This window comes from Mobula birostris, chromosome 30 (genome assembly GCF_030028105.1).
Source record: "Mobula birostris isolate sMobBir1 chromosome 30, sMobBir1.hap1, whole genome shotgun sequence".
Taxonomy (NCBI): Eukaryota; Metazoa; Chordata; class Chondrichthyes; order Myliobatiformes; family Myliobatidae; genus Mobula; species Mobula birostris.
The window spans coordinates 12,004,745-12,020,590 of record NC_092399.1 but is presented as its reverse complement, the minus strand read 5'-3'; the positions used below and the strand labels follow the sequence as shown (position 1 = coordinate 12,020,590).

Below are 15,846 nucleotides of genomic sequence, written 5' to 3'. Positions count from 1 at the left end.
TATGCTTACCGGTCAGCCCGAACGGTCTGGAAGCCGTCCATGGAAAAGTTTTGATCAGGTATGTCCTCGTGCCGCCCCGTTCCAGTGAAACACATAACACTGCACTCCCGAAATGTTCTCTGATGCCTGGCTAGCGACGTGAACTCATCCATTTTATAACCCACCGAACTCCTTTTCTCCATAAGTCTCTGTTGTCTCAACCCGGTCCTCTTTCCTCGACTTTGTGATCCCCCTCTGCATCCTCTGCGTGTTTTCCTTCAGATTTCAGCAGGGGTGTCCGCTGCTGTGCTCGCTAAACCGGCCAGCATAAGCGCAAGCAGCTGGTCCCCGGAATACACAATGCAACCATGCTTCTGTCCCGCTAATACATGCAGGTAACTCCAGTATCACACATAAACACTTCTCATATCCGTACATTCATGGCCTCATGAGCTTTCGCTGTATCTGTTTCTACTGGTTTATTAAGTCATTCCAATTTAAATGAACTAGCAGTTCTTTTGCACTTCACGCCCTTTGCTTCTTTGGAATTCGACATAGTGAATCAATAATTTCTTCAAGAAAAACAGTATAAATAAGCCAGCTTTAAAATCTGCAGACAAATCAATGCAAACTCCACATGGTCAACACTGTCTGCATCAGAAACCGGAAAAGGAATTGTGACTGTGTAGAATTGTGAAATATACTTAACATGCTAACGAGGTAGAGGGTGACAATCATTTGTGCGCAGTTTAAATTCCTTTGTGCACTAGTAGCAGAAGATTTGTGCACACTCACACCTCACAGGCAACGCTGATGAACAGCATCCTCCCCAGAGGAGCTCATGGAAACCATACCCTGTGGTTATTGAGCTTATGTATTACATTGCAACTATATTTATTTTATTTAGAGATACAGTGTGGATTAGGCTCCTCCTGCCATTCGATCTGTCATCAACCCACGGACTTAACCCTAGCCTCATTTTACAATTAATAAATGAGCAATAAATATTGAGACCATGAGATGAAGAGTCTTTGAAAGCAAGTCCATTGGTTGTGCGAACATTTCAATGACGGGACAAGTGAAGTTGAGTGAAGTTATCCCTTTGGTTCGAGAACCTGATGGTTGAGGGGTAGTAACGGTTCCAGCAGCTGATGGTACGAACCTTGAGGCTCCTGTACCTTCTTCCTGATGGCAGCAGCAAGAAGAGAGCATGAGCTGGGTAGCAGGGCTTCTAGAACAATTTACAATTCCTTTGTGCATTAGTAGCGAAAGATAAGTGCGTACGCACACGCGCACGTCTTAGAGGGAAATTTGCTAGCTATATATATATATGCCTAAGACTTTTGCACAGTACTGTATGTTGCTACTGAGCCAATTTTGGATGTTCCTGGATCCCATGTGTTTTCTTTTTCATGATCAGACTGTTGTATAGGACTTGGTCAAATATGCCTACATCAAATGTGCTGTCAATATCCATCTCCCTTACAATTACATTTTTGAAAATCAATTTTGTTTACTGTGTAATTTTTAAACTCATGACGTTTGGTGATTGGCCGGTACTTCTTACAACTAACTTGTTTTATCAGTTTCCCAGTTGACAAAGGCTCTTCAACCTGAAATGTCAACTTTTTCCACAGATACCGCCCGTCCTGCTACATTTCCAATGTGTTTTGCTTTTATTATTAATCAAATGATTGATTTTAATTTAAGTATTACTTCTTAAGAGACAGCTGTATTTCCATATTAAAATGTTCTAAACACAAAAAGTTACTTGAGCATCATTGGTCAGAATATTCAGACAATTGTTTTTCTATCATTTCCTGCACAAAATATATTGACTTCCTTGGGAATGGAGCTAATTGATATGATAAATGGGAAACTGTACTATCTTAAAAATTAAGGTCAGTCCAAACTCTTTGACAAACTTCTATAGATATGTAATGGAAAGTATATTGACTGGCTGCATCATAACCTGGAGTGCCCTTGAATGCAAATTCTTACGAAGAGTAGTGGATACGGCCCAGTCCATCACAAGCAAAGCCCTTCCCATCATTGAATACATCTACATGATACTCTGTCATAAGAAAGCAGCATCCATCATCAGGGAGCCCTGCTACCCAGCTCATGCTCTCTTCTTGCTGCTGCCATCAGCAAGAAGGTACAAGAGCCTCAGGGTTCGTACCATCAGGTGCTGGAACTGTTACTACCCCTCAACCATCAGGCTCTTGAACCAAAGTGGATAACTTCACTCAGTTTCACTTGTCCCATCATTGAAATATTCCCACAACCAACGGACTCACTTTCAAAGACTCTTCATCTCATGGTCTCAATAATTATAGCTCATTTATCCTTGTTATTATTTCTTTTTTTTGTATTTGCACAGTTTGTTGTCTTTTGCACACTGGTTGAACACCCAAATTGGTTCGGTCTTGAACTTAATTCTGTTATGGTTATTATTCTATTATGAGTTTTTTTGAGTGTGCCCGAAAGAAAATGAATCTCAGGATGTATATGGTGACATTTAGAGTATGCACTTTGATAATAAACTTACTTTGAACTTTGATTTATTTTGAAGCCAGTCACCAAGTTGAAGTCCAACTCATCATTATCTCATTCACTTAAGTGTACAAGAAAATCCAGACCAGAATCAGGTTTAATAACATTGGCATATGTTGTGAAATCTGTTTTGTGGCAGCAGTACATTTGAAACAATAAATAATAAAAACTATAAATTACAATGCATTAAAAAATAAATTAATATGTAGGTCAAAAAGAGAGGAGAAAAAATACTGAGGTAGTGTTCGTGGGTTCATTGTCCATTCAGAAATCTGATGGCAGAGGGGAAGAAGCTGTTCCAGAAACATAGAGTGTGTGTCTCTGGTTCCTGTACCTCCTCCTTGATGGTAGCAAAGAGAGAGGGCATGTCTTGGATGATGGGAGTCCTGAATGATGGATGCCACCTTCTTAAGGTATTTCTATTTGGAGGTGTCCTTGATGTAGAGGAGGCTGGTACCCATGATGGAGCTGGCTGAATTTTTAGCTTTCTGCAGCTTTTTCTCCCAATTGTGTGCAGTGGCCTTCCACGCCAGACGATGATGCAGCCAGTTAGAGGGCATAAACACCAAAGAGAACATTGGCACAAGATGGCCAGCCACAGTAAATAGCCACAACAAGATCCTGCAAATAGGGTCACTCATTGAAGTCAGATGCCAATGGAGAACTATTATCCTTGCACAAGCAAGACTTTGCCTGTCTGAGAAAAAGAGTGACAGTGTGGTACTCTAAATGCAGCTAGACCAATCACAAAATAATCCAGCCGGTGATTAGAATGGCTCAGCTCATCACTGGGACTCAACTACTTTACCTGGAGACAATCTCAATGCCTACTGCACGCTCATAACATCATTAAAGACCCATCCAACCTGGACACTGCCTATTCAATCTCCTGCCACCTGGTAGGACATACAGAAACTTCTTAGCCAAGACAGTGAGTCTGAAAAACAGCTTCTTCCCGAGGGCTGTTAAATATTTACTAATTTTTACTATTTTTAATATTTAATATTTGTAATCCAGGGAGCGGGAATCGCGGAATCAAATATCGCTGTGATGATTGTACATTCTAGTATCAATTGTTTGGCGACAATAAAGTATAAAGTATAAAGCTACACTCGGGCTTGCCAATAGCTTTTGAGTGTTATGGACTATCGAAGTCACTTGCTGCGTGAAAATATGGGATTTTAAAAAAAATTAAGCCATATCACATGCATTATATATACCTATTTTGCACTGACTGGAGTAGCACCGCAATCTCGTTGTCTTGAGCAACGGTAGTAAAGTTCTGATCTATTCTATCCTATTCTAAAAGTGTTCTGGCAAACTGGTTAAAAATATGTATCTGTCTACCGGCAGTAGTGATTCATCCCTGGCTGTACTTTACCCTGTAATGGACTACTTAAAACATGGCATCTCAATGCACGAGAGAAATTCCACCAACACCATCTCTGCAAAATCCTCTGCCAAATACATATACTGGCAGCATTGGAGAAGCAATGTCAGTGTCATCTCCTGTCCCGATGTTTCTTTCATTGAGTTTCTTAATACATTCATATTGTGATGGCAGGCCATGCCATTCACACAGTTGTCACCAAACTCCAGGAACGGGTACGTTGTTCACAACAGGAGATTGCTGGAGGACAGAGGAAATTATTCAAGGGTTCTTGAAAGTCCTCTTATTAAACTTCACATCCATTTCCCAATGAAAACAGAGAACCTTGAATCCATGCATTGGGAATATATGAAAGGCCAGCAAAAACTAACAGTACAGCAAACTGCCCCGGCCCCCCCAAAAGAAACACACACACATCCACTTAATCAAGCACTTTCTGCTGCCCCTATGGCAAAATTTGCAGTTCCCACAGAACTGGAATGAAACCATTCTCAATCCTGAGGGCAGCCAAAGAAGAAAAAGGAAGAATCTTCTACATCAAAAGAAATTTGAAAGAGCTATAAATTACTTTGGCTGGCTAATTAAAAATAATTTTATCACATTATACATACTGAGACATTATTCTCTCGCTGAAGCAGCTACTGGGAATTGGCCTACCACCAGAGGGCGCAAGATATCCAACCCACAAAGTGTTCTGGGCTTTGATTAGCTTATAAAGGGAGGACATTCTGGTCATAAATCTACAAGTAACAGGAAGTTTCTACATACATTTTGGTGCTCTTTCAGGAAATTAAATACAATTTGGAAATGCCTTTACACTTTCTAGAGTCAGCTCAATATAATCAAGAAGGGAAACCAGAAAATCTACAGATGCTGGAATCCAAGCAACACACACAAAAGGCTGGAGGAACACAGCAGGCCAGGCAGCATCTATGGAAAAGAGCACAGTCGACATTTCGGGTCTAGACCTGTCCTGATGGGAGCTCATTATGTCGACACCAAGGAAAGCTACACAACAACTTTAAAAAATAAACATTGAATGCAGCTATTGTTTTAAACATTAGAACAATGATTTCATTTTCAATTATCTATCACACACAAGCTGACAGGAGAGCTGCTCAGGAAACTGCTCAGTGACTGGAAGAGACAGTCCCCTGGCTTTTCTTCACTTCCTGTGGGAAACACACAGTTTCACGGCAACCCCCATCCCTTCACCCACGCACGACTTGCTGAGTCTGCATCTGACTGTGCCATGAATCAGCATGAAGGCTACCATTATTACGACACTCTGCTGGGATCCTACCTTCCATTATTAATAAAATAATTCTTGTGGAAAATGTCGTTCTACGAATTTAGATGTCCATATGTGGTCAACAAGTGTGTGTGTGTGTGTGTGTGTGTGTGTGTGTATATATGTGTGTGTGGGTCGGGGAGAGGGAGGGAAAGAAATGGGAACGGAGAGAGCGTGAGGGACAGAGAGAGGGAGGAAGAATGATTCTACCATTTGGGGATGAGTGGAGACAGGCATACTTCGGGCGGCACAGTGGTGTAGTGGTTAGCACAACGCTTTTTCAGTAAAGGTAACTCTTCTCTGTGGATTGTCACCTTATTATGGTGGAGAAGCTTGTGTGGTCCTGTGATCCCGAGAGCGATGCCGTCTGGAGCTGTGCTCCTGGTAGGGTCACCCATGGCGGTAAGGTCAAGGGTGAGGTCCCTGTCAAAGAACAATCCAACCAAGACCTCAACGGTGGAACAGGCAGATGAAGTTACTTCAAATTCAACAGCTGTGAAGGCGGATGAAGGCTGCAACAAATCCATCAGCTCCAATCGTTGTGGTTTCCATGCCACTGGAATCAGTTGGTTGATTTGTGAAGTATCGTGTGCTTCTTGGAGTGCAACATCAAGTACACGTTAAACAAATACACACACAGGCGTCTTCACTCTGTGGGCCACTTCTTCAGAATGAAGACCATCATCCTCGACCTCGAGGGATAGCCATGACGACGACAGGCAACTGGGGTTCAATTCCCACTGCTGCCTGTAAGGAATTTCTATTTGCTCCCCGGAACTGCATGGGTTTCTTCCAGGTGCTCCGGTTTCCCCCCACAGTCCAAAGATATACCGGTTGGTAGATTAATTGTTCATTGTAAATCATCCCATGATTAGGCGAGGATTAAATCGGGCAGATTGCTGGGCGGTGTGGCGCAGAGAGTCAGAAGGGCCGATTCCGTGCTATATCTCAATAAATAACTTCCTGTGCAAACTCTGAAGCTTTGGAAGGTGAATTTTCCAGCTGCGGACTCACACACAAAACATGAATCAGCCCACTGCAATTTGACAATTTGACTTTTGCTGGCATGAAGACCATTATCTCTCTAAGACAATTATTAAATTTTTTGGTCATTTCTAATTATGTTTTTTTTCTAAGACAAATTGGAACTCTACTGAAGGCAAGATTTGTACAATATTTCATCTGATTTCAACAAAATGAAAGACATGAACTAAAACTCCCCATGATTGTTGTGATTTTGTGCCTGATTTTCACCTCCCAGCTGTACAAAAGGGCAGAACTGAAAGGTATTGTTAGGTATTTCATAAGAAACTTGAATCAATGAAAGCTGTCATTTTAGTTGCTGCATTTTCTGAGGAATGGCAATAAAACAGTGTCATTGAACAGCCCTTGCGTATGGGTCAATACTGCAGACTATAGAATTCGGATGATAGATAGTGTGAAAATAATGACAATGAGTGGAAGCAGCCAGCAGATGAAATGTACCATTGCAGCAAGCATTCAAAAAGTGATATCTTTATTTCACATTTAAGATCTGCAGTTTTAACATTTAGCTGCTATATTCCAATCATAATACCATTGTTTCATCAGCACATTCTTCGTCAAATCACAAGCGCAAGAAGTTCTTGCAGATGCTGGAAATCCAAAAAATATAAAATGCTGGAGGAACTCAGCAGGTCAGGCAGCATCCATGGAAATGAATAAGGTAGTCGACGTTTCGAGCCTAGACGCTTCTTCTGCACGTGTTCTTCAAAGGTTGGAACTGTGCGAGTCCTGGGGTACGCTGATGAACTAATACAAAAGAATACAAAAGTTTCATACAAAAATACTCTTCAGCTGTCAGGAGTGATTAGACTGATGCAAAGGGCAACCGAAAGAAAGGGAAGTTACCCAGAACCTTTCCATTGCTGCATTTTTTCTATAAAATTGGATTTTATACAAAGATAAAGATCAGCTTTATTTGTCATACGTATATCGAAACCTACAGTGAAATGCATTATTTTGCAGCCAATCAAATCAGTAAGGATTGTGCTGGGCAATCCATAAGTATTGTCATGCCTCTGGCACCAATAATGCATGCCCATAACTCACTAATCCTATCCATATTTCTTCGGAATGTAGGGGGAAATCCAAAGCTTCCGGAGAAAACACAGGAAGAATGTACTACCTCCTTACCGACAGCAGAGGAAATTGAACCCTGATCTTACAACTGGGATTGCAACAGTGGTACACTAACGACTACATTATTGTGTCGTCCCATTATCTTAAGATAAATCATCTATGATTTCAGAACTAATTGAAGTGGAAGATTACAGGCAACTCCAAGTGAAGTTACTTGTGCATTTTAGTTACTTTAACCAATGCAAAATGTGTAATAAAATTGGAAAATGTGGAAGGAAACTACCTGCAGTAATACTGCCTGACCAGAACAATTCCTGCATTTTCTGTTTTTATTTCAACATCTGGGTTTATCCGTTTCCAGATTAAGATGCGTTTCTAAGCAATCTTGGGTGGCAGGGTGAAGTTACATCTCTAACAAAGGAGGTGCAAGGCGCTCCTTGCCTCCGCGATCCTGTAGGTCACCCTTGGGCAAGGAGCAGCATCTGCTTAGGCCCCTGATCAGGGTCATGTGAAGCCATAGGAGCAGGTGGTGGATGGTCGTATGAGCAGCTGGTGCACATCACAAGTCCTGGTTATGCGACCACTGATGCCAGGCAGACAATCTCTGAAGCACATTGAGAGTGGCTGAGGTCACCCATCTTGTAAAGACACTGCCCAGAAGAAGGCAATGACACCATGAGCTAGACCCTAAGCCATAAGGTGTATTCAGTTTTTTTAATAGATACATATTTTCAGTCATATTCTGTCTGTGACACATTTTTACAATACTGTGCAAAAGTCTTAGACACATGTAAAACATCTGGTAAAGGTGATGATGCTTTCAAAAATAACGAAATGAAAAGTTTCTATAAATCAAAAAAAATTACTATAAAGAGCAGTGAACAGTAAAAAACTAAATCAAATCAATATTTGGTGTGACCATCCTTTGCCTTTAAAGCTGCATCAATTCTCTTAAGTAAACTGTCGTGCAGTTTTACAAGAGAATCAGCTGGTAGGCTGTCCCATCATCTTGGAGAACTTGCCCCAGTTCTTCTGCAGACTTTGGCTGCCTCACTTGCTTCTGTCTCTCCAGGTAACCCCAGGCAGTCTCGATGATGTTGTGGTCAGGGCTCTGTGGAAGCCATACCATCTGAACCCATATAAAAAATCAAGGGTGCCCAAACACGAGAGAGTCTGCAGATGCAGAAAATCTTTCTCATAAAAAAAAATCCCTCCCCCTTCCTTTTCTTCTATTCCCCACTCCGGCCTCTTACCTCACCTCCCCTGGGTCCCCTCCTCCTTCCCTTTCTCCCATGGTCCACTCTCCTCTCCTATCAGGTTCTTTCTTCTCCAATCCTTGACTCTTCCCACACAACTGACTTTGCCCATCATTTTCCAGCTATCTTCCTTTACCTCCACCCAACTTTTTATTCTGACATCGTCCTCCTTCCTTACCAGTCCTGAAGAAGAGTCTTGGCTCAAAACGTTGACTGCTTATTCATTTCCACCATCGCTGCCTGACCTGCTGAGTTCTCCAGCATTTTGTGTGTGTTGCTCGGGGTGCCTAAGAGTTTTGCACAGTACTCTATCTCCTTTACAACATGGTTTTAAATAGGATGAAACTGCATTTCAATGAATATAACCTTCAAAACAATCAAATGTACTTCATTTTGCTGGTTGGTCAATAAAATGAAATAACACCGCAGGTTATTGCAGGCCTTGAAACCACTGGAAGCATGCAAGTACAAATATCACAGGATTTGCTCCACTCAACGATAACCAACCCAACTATCCGTCAGCTCTTCGACATCTTCTAGCCATGTCCCCAAAACAACAAACTTCACGTCAACCAAGTCAATGATAATAAGTCCAATCCAGGTTCGGAATCTTCCCCAGCCAAAACAGAAGGTCAAATTCAACACTTAGCTTGATCAATAACATGGTCATGAGGAGGGATCAAAAGTGAATGGAATGCAAAACTATTTAATCAAAATAGTGCAGAACATCAAAGAAATCACCTTCATTGAAGAGAGTATTTAAGGGAAACTTCGACTGTCACCTATTCTTGGAGATGCCCAGAATATACCAACAGGCACACTACTGATTATGAGGGCACCCTGGGGGGTTTATGAATCACTGCTTTTGTTTTGCACCCTTGAGTTTTCCACGTAAAGCAGAGGTCAGGCCACTTGGAAACATAGAGTTGAGCAAGCAATGTCTCAGGAGCTCAAAGAATACAGGTTCCAAGCAAAAGGTAACATGTCAGCCTGATGCTGGGCAGAGAGTGATCCATATGTGTCAGAGGGATGATAAGCAAAAGCAGCTTAAAAAGCAGTCCCGAAGAAGAGTCCAGGCCCGTTACCTTGACCTATTCGTTTCCATAGGTGCTCTCTGACCTGGGTTCCTCCAGCATTTTGTGTGTGTGTGTGTGTGTGTGTGTGTGTGTGTGTGTGTGTGTGTGTGTGTGTGTGTGTGTGTGTGTGTGTGTGTGTGTGTGTGTGTGTGTGTGTGTGTGTGTGTGTGTGTGTTGCTTTGGATTTGCAGACTTCTCGTGTTTAAGAAACAGCAGGAAGCACCAACGAATTAAAATACTGTAGTTCGGAATATTCACCATTTTGTTTTTATCAATGCCTACAAGAAGAGGTTGGCATCGAATACTTAAGCGATAATTCTGAACTTTATTTGTACTGCTTTCCCGAAGGGTTACCAAGTTGACATAAAATCACAGTGATGAATTCTTCAATAATTACTTTTGCATTCCCTGACATTTTTTTTAATCGCAAAGTGAAAGAAGCCGACCTTCTGTTCACTTGAAAGCCTGGGGCTCCTCGTGTTTACACGCTGCCGGCGGCCTGAGCCTGTCAACAATTACCCCGACCCCATGCGATCGCCCAGCGTCCCCCTTACCCGCTGCCCTTTCGCCTCCGCCAAGCTCTGCCTCCGTTGCCGACGGTGCCTCATTTCTAGGCATCGGGGACTTGTTTATACTCGTCACCGTGGCAACGGCACGGCCGGGCCGCCTCCCGTTCCATTCCATTCAGTAATAACTTCTTACCTTCTTCCGCCAATGGGAGAAGCGCCTGACCGGCTCTGCCAATCATATTTTGTGTGGGCAACAAGGTTGTCTGCGGCCAAGTCGTAGGGAGTATGGAATAGATCAGCTTCGACTACAATTGTACAGAATAACCATTTATTTACATCGTAATCTTCTAATGATGAAGCAATGAGGCCATTCGTCCCATTGTGGAAATGCTTGCTTCTGGGCAGAGCTATCTGATAATCCCACTCAGTATTTTAAATGCCTTCCTTTCAAGTATTTGTCCAGCTCTCCTTTGAAAATTCTATCTTGCTTCCAGTTAGTGCACTACAGATAACATTAGTTTGTTCCATAATCCAAAAAAAAGCACTGTGATTTTTTTTGTTATTTGCTTATTGAGATTGAACACAGAATAGGCCCTTCGAGCCACGGGACCAAGCAATCCCCCGATATAACCCCAGCCTAATCGTGCGACAATTTACAATGATCAGTTAACCTACCAACCAGTACATCTTTGGACTGTGGGAGGAAACCAGAGCACCCAGAGGAAACCTACGCAGTCACAGGGAGAACGTACAAACTCCTTACAGGAGGTGATGGGAACTGAACCTGCGTCGTCTGTACTGTAAAGTGTTGTGCTGACTACTTCGCTACTGTGTTTTGTATTGCACAGCAATGAATGTGCCCTTTAGCTCAAAACAGAATGAATTAATTGATTTTTCTGAAGGTTATATTTATTGAATTTACAGTAACCTCATCCCATTTAAAACCACGTTCATCGTCATCGTTAGGTCGCATCTGGAAATTCCAGTTGGTGGACGATTTCCCTCCACGCCGCTCTGACATATTGGGAAGTCATGTACGTGGCAGGGTACAGCAGTGGTTTGCCTTTGCCTTCTTCTAGGTGAGTTTAAAGAGATCACCACCTCTTGCGGTGGATGACCAGGATGTCTAAGTGTCTTGTCGTGCTCTCAGCACTCCACCAACACCTGCTGGCCTGCCTTCTTGACCGTTGGACTATCAATCGGTCTCCTCCGTTCAATCTGCCAGGGCCAGACTTCACACGCTGGGACAGACAGATCCCCTACCTCACCGAGGGTCGAAGACCCGTCGGCTACCCTCACCTGGTTTGGCCCGTCTGCTGAGACAGTTTGCCAGGGTGTGGCCGCTGCGCATGTTACAACTACTTGGAGCCACAGGTGAGAGTGAGCGCCAGGTGGGGACCAAAGGTGGATGAGGTGTCCTGAAAAAGAGCACAACAGGCCCCCCACCACAGGTGCTACCCCTCCCTAGACACCCCATACACCCCAAGAACCACATTACAATAACAGGGCATAACAGTCTAGCACAAACAGAATTCGACTGAATATTATGCCTCCATCAAAAATGCACAAAATGCTCAATGCAAATACCTATGTCAGGATGCTGTTTGTTGACTATAGCTTAGCATTTAACACCATCATTCCTACAGTCCTGATTGAAAAGCTCCAGAATGTGGGCCTCTGTACCTCCCTCTGCAAATGGATCCTCGACTTCCTAACCAGAAGACCACAATCTGTGCAGATTGGAAATAACATCTCCACCTCGCTGACGATCAACACTGGCGCACCTCAGGGATGTGTGCTTAGCCCACTGCTCTACTCTCTACAGCCACGACTGTGTGGCTAGGCATAGCTCAGGTGGGATCTATAACCTTCCTGATGATACAAACGTTGTAGGCAGAATTTCAGATGGTGATAAAAGGGCGTACAGGAGTGAGATATACCAGTTCATTGGGTGGTCTCACAACAACAATCTTGCACTCAATATCAGCAAGACCAAAGAGGTGATTGCGGACTTCAGAAAGGGTTAGACGAGAGAACACAAACCAGTCCTCATAGAGGGATCAGAAGTTGAGATAGTAAGCAATTTCAAATTCCTGGGTGTCAATATCTCTGAGGACCTAACCTGGATGCGGTATATTCTAATGTAGCTAAAATAAATGCAAGACAGCAGCTATATTTCATTCAGAGTTTGAAAAGATTTGGTTTGTCAACGAAAACTTCTGGAGAGCATCCTACAGGCTGTATCAGCATCTGGTGATGGGGTGGAGGGGCAGGGGCTACTGCACAAGATCGAAGTAAGTTGCAGAAACATGTAAAACTCGTCAGCTCCATTAGGGGCACTAGCCTCTGTAATAATCATGATATCTACAAGAAGCAGTGCCATAGGAAGGAGGCGTCCACCAGTAAGGACCCCCACCACCCAGGACATGCCCTCTTCTCATTGTTACCATCAGGAAGGAGGTACAGAAGCCTGAAGGCACACACTCAATGATTCAGGAACAGCTTCCTCCCCTCTGCCATCCAATTTCTGAATGGACTTTGAACCCACGAACACTACCTCACCACTTTATTATTTCTTTTTTTTTGCACTACTTATGTAATTCAGTCATTTTTCTCTATATTTGTTTAACATGTATTTCATTGTACTGCTGCTGTAAAGTAAACAAATTTCATGACATATGCCAGTGATATTAAACCTGAATCTGATTCTGATTATGACTTAGGGTCCACCTCACAGAGTCTTTGATTTGTATAACATAGAAACTCTTTAACCCACCATGAATATATCGACCATTATGTCTATTTATACTGATCCCATTTGTCTGCATTCATTACATCTTGTTTATGTACTGCTCATTCAAGCATCTTTATAGATGTCACTTAAATGTTGTTACTGCTCTGGCCTCCCCTACCTCCTCTGAACAATTTACCTTTGTTTACCATCTCAAAGCCATTTATGACACCGGCACCTCCATTAAACCTAAACTTTCATTGCCCTAAGTGCTAGCATAACACTATTACAGCACCACTGAACTCCGATTGGGGTTCAATTATTTTTTTTTATTGAGATACAGTGCGGAATAGCCCCTTCCAGCCCTTCAAGCCGTGATTTTAACCCTAGCCTAGTGACGGGACAATTTACAACGCCAACTAACTTATCAACCAGTACATCTTTGGACTGTGGGAGGAAACTGGAGCACCCGGAGGAAACCCATGCAGTCATGGGGAGAACGTGCAAACTCCTTACAGGCACAAAATAATCCGCAGATGCTGGGATCAAAGCGACACTCACACACGCTGGAGGAACTCAGCAGGTCGGCCAGCATCCGTGGAAATGATGAGTCGACGTTTCGGACCGGAACCCTTCGTCAGGACTGAAGAGGGAAGGGGCAGAGGCCCTACAAAGAAGGTGGGGAAGGGTGGGAAGGAGAACGCTGGTGGGAGTAATTGAATTATTATTATAGTATTATTATATTATTATAGTACCAGCAGCGGGAATTGAACCTCAATCGCTGGTACTTGTGCTAACTTGTGCTAAGGGTTGTGCTAACCACTACACTACCACGCCACCTCTTCCTGCTGCTGCCTGTTAGGAGTTTGAACAATCTCCCCGTGACCACGTTGGGTTTCCTCTTGGTGCCCTGGGTTCCTCCCACATTCCAGAGCTATACGGGTCTTCTTCCTTCTTGGGCCCTCAGCTCCTACTGGAGCAAAGGCCATCGATGACCTGCCCCTGGAGTTCATCAATGTTTCTGTAATCCATTGTGTGCGCTGTACAGCGGACCGGCCTATAGAGCTTCGCCAGAGCCCTGTTGGCCAGCCTTCGCCGTTTCCACCTCCACAACGTGGACGTAGGGTTGGCCCTTGAGCGGTAGAGATATACAGCTGGAGTTAGTAAATTGTCGGTATGTCATATGGCGCTGGAGGCATGAGGAGATTTGCGTGCTGCACACCTCAATCTTCACTGATTTGATTTGACTGGAGAAAGATGCATTTCGCTGTATTCTTTGCAGTTTCGACGTACTGTACATGTGACAGATACAGCTAATCTTTAAAATCCTGAAAGGAGAAAAAAATCCATTAGCTGAAGTCTCTCTGCTAAATTGAGGCCATACACTCTAGTAACCCTCATGCTCCCTGTAAGTGGCACTCTAAACTGATGGCAACACTCCACTTGAGGCTTAAATAAACTCATATTTTATTAAAGATTCAGCATGCCATCCCGGGCTTCAGGAAAAAAAAAACTGACCCACCCGCTGCTTTCACCATTATTTCAACTTGCCTTCCACCTCCAATGATTTCATACCGGCCAGCTTTCACACCTTCTGCAACTTTTGTAATCTGATGTTAGCCTTGACCTTTGTGGTGAGTAACCAAGCAGCTGCATCCAGTGTTGACCTTGGTGGAAGTTGTGAAAGATCCAGTGATCTCTGAGGAGTTAATATCATTTTATTATTTGTTATTGGCAGATTTCAATTGAACTGGATCCATGGCATCCAGCAATGTGCTGCTGAACAACCATTCTCATCAAAGACTTTTCATGGATAGCAAACCAGGAGGGAAAATTCTTTAGATTAGATTAGATTCAACTTTATTGTCATTGTGCCGAGTACAGATACAAAGCCAATGAAACGCATTTAGCATCTGACCAGAAACGCAAAGAATAGTGTTATTTACAAAATAACTGCGAATAAAAAAAGTGCTACAGCACTCAAATAGAGAAGTACTGAGACAGTACTTCAAGTAATATTTTAAACATAAGCAATATTTTAAACATCAAATGCATAATAGGCAATGCAAACAAGGTTATGACTGAAGCTCAGATTACCAATAAAATGCATAAATAAATATATTTATTATTAATTTTGAATTTCCCTAAGAAAATTTAAATTTTCATAAATTTAGTACATTTTTTTCAAAGCCAGAGTTTGCTTACTACAGGTTGACTTTCACTAATCCGACTACCTGTAATCCGGGTCCTTGGATAATCCAGCACTGATTATGCTTAATGTGATCCTTCTGTAATTCGGCATTTTCACTAATCCAGCACCCCTCAGGTCCCAATGGTGCCGGATTAGTGAAGGTCGACCTGTACCAAGAATATTTTACTTCAGGTAACAACATAATTATTGGGTGGTGGGGTGTAAATCGCTCCTCCCCTCCGCAAGCCTGCAGTCACCTCTGGGCAAGGTGGTAGCACATTCTGCTTAGCTTCCATCCCCCCCCCAACAATCCCTGACCAGGGTCGGGGGGTAGGTGGTCACAGATCACAAGTTCTGGTTATGCAACCACTGACGCCAGGCAGACAATCTCTGAAGAGCATTGATACTGGCTGGAGTCACCCATTTTGTAAAGCCACTGGCCAGAAGAAGGCATAGGCAAACCACTTCTGTGGAAGAATTTGCCAAGTACATTCATGGTTATGAGACAATGATCGCCTATGCCACATGACATGGCACGTTATGATGACGATAATGAGCAACAGAATATTTTCAAAGGTTTTTCTATCAAGATTAGTTTGTAAATATCATAAGCTTCTCAGTAAATCAGTGATATCTGAAGACTACTGCACAAAACCCACCAACAACACAGTCTCCCAAGGAGCACAAATCACTGAAAAGTATTTCTGCTTTGGAGCACGCAGTAGAGCATGTGCATATGGCAAAGG

At 43.0% G+C, this 15,846-nt stretch overlaps 1 protein-coding gene across 3 annotated transcripts in view; it reads right to left on the bottom strand.

Annotated features, from left to right (window-relative positions):
• The window catches only part of stpg1 (sperm-tail PG-rich repeat containing 1), a 99,719-nt gene extending 89,377 nt beyond the window's left edge, over positions 1 to 10,342 (bottom strand). For all 3 annotated transcript variants that reach the window (XM_072247240.1, XM_072247239.1, XM_072247242.1), the window contains exon 1: positions 10,224 to 10,342. The gene's annotated coding sequence lies outside the window, so the exon portion shown is untranslated. The remainder of the gene's footprint in view (positions 1 to 10,223) is intronic.
• Between the last annotated feature and the right edge of the window lie 5,504 nt (positions 10,343 to 15,846).